Source organism: Triticum aestivum, chromosome 4D (assembly GCF_018294505.1).
Source record: "Triticum aestivum cultivar Chinese Spring chromosome 4D, IWGSC CS RefSeq v2.1, whole genome shotgun sequence".
In the NCBI taxonomy this organism is placed as follows: Eukaryota; Viridiplantae; Streptophyta; class Magnoliopsida; order Poales; family Poaceae; genus Triticum; species Triticum aestivum.
The window spans coordinates 11,478,521-11,480,507 of NC_057805.1; positions in this window are offsets into that span (position 1 = coordinate 11,478,521).

Below are 1,987 nucleotides of genomic sequence, written 5' to 3' on the forward strand. Positions count from 1 at the left end.
ATGTTTCCCGGGGCCCGAAGCTGTCTAAATCCTTGTCTTGTGTTGCGTCTCTCAATTCCGCTCAACCCCTCTCAAGCTACCACATAGATGCGTTGGCCTCGCGACTAAGTCCTGACACTAAGGACATCTGCCGTGACAAAACCACGACAGTACCCACGAGATCCCATCTTGGGGCCTGTTCCGGAGCTCCGCCGGAGGGGGCATCCATCACGGAGGGCTTCTACATAAACACCATAGCCTCTCCGATGAAGTGTGAGTAGTTTACCTCAGACCTTCGAGTCCATAGTTAGTAGCTAGATGGGTTCTTCTCTCTTTTTGGATCTCAATACAATGTTCTCCCCCTCTCTCGTGGAGATCTATTCGATGTAATCTTCTTTTTGCGGTGTGTTTGTTGAGACCGATGAATTGTGGGTTTATGATCAAGATTATCTATGAACAATATTTGACTCTTCTCTGAATTCTTTTATGTATGATTGGTTATCTTTGCAAGTCTCTTCGAATTATCAGTTTTGTTTGGCCTACTAGATTAATATTTCTTGCAATGGGAGAAGTGCTTAGCTTTGGGTTCAATCTTGCGGTGTCCTTTCCCAGTGACAGCAGGGGCAGCAAGGCACATATTGTATTGTTGCCATCGAGGATAACAAGATGGTTTTTTTATCATATTGCATGAATTTATCCCTCTACATCATGTCATCTTGCTTAAGGCGTTACTCTGTTTTCATGAACTTAATACTCTAGATGCATGCTGGATAGCGGTCGATGTGTGGAGTAATAGTAGTAAATGCAGGCAGGAGTCGGTCTACTTGTCTCGGACGTGATGCCTATATACATGATCATACCTAGATATTCTCATAACTATGCTCAATTCTGTCAATTGCTCAACAGTAATTCGTTCACCCACCGTAAAATACTTATGGTCTTGAGAGAAGCCACTAGTGAAACCTATGGCCCCCGGGTCTATCTTCATCATATTAATCTTCCAACACTTATTTATTTCCTTTGCTTTTATTTTACTTTGCATCTTTATCACAAAAATACCAAAAATATTATCCTATCATATCTATCAGATCTCACTCTCGTAAGTGACCGTGAAGGGATTGACAACCCCTTATCGCGTTGGTTGCGAGGAGTTATTTGTTTTGTGTAGGTACGAGGGACTCGCGCGTAGCCTCCTACTGGATTGATACCTTGGTTCTCAAAAACCGAGGGAAATACTTACGCTACTTTGCTGCATCACCCTTTCCTCTTCAAGGGAAAACCAACGCAGTGCTCAAGAGGTAGCAAGAAGGATTTCTGGCGCCGTTGCCGGGGAATCTACGCAAAAGTCAACATAGCAAGTACCCATCACAAATCCCTTATCTCCCGCATTACATTATTTGCCATTTGCCTCTCGTTTTCCTCTCCCCCACTTCACCCTTGTCGTTTTATTCGCACTCTCTTTTTTGTTCGCCTCTTTTTCGCTTGCTTGTCGTTATGGCTAGTCCTCTATCTTCTCCGTTGTCTCCCGAGAATGAAGTTCTAAATTTTAATCAAAGGGAGGGAGAAAATCTAAAAGATGCTTGGTATAGAATTTGCAATGCTCAAAATAGATCTACCAGGAAGCAATCTACTTCCGTTCTTCTCCGCAATTTTTATGTAGGTGCTAATCCTTGGTATAGATATATCCTTGATACCATTACCGGAGGGAAATTTCTTAGGTAGCCATACTTTTGATTCTTATAATGCTATGATAGATTTGTTTGGCTCACCCCCTCTTTTGGTTAATGGAACTTTGTTAACTTTGGAGCATGTAATGCAAAGACTTGAAATTATTGAAAATAAGGTTGCTACTGTAGAGTTAATCGAAAATTTGGATAAAAAGATCCACAACCAAATTACCCAATATGGATCTAAGGTAGGAGTCACTTTGAAAAATATGAAGGAGAAGGAACCCATAGTTAATGAGAGAATAAATCAAGATTCCACTAGAATTGATAAACTTGAGGGT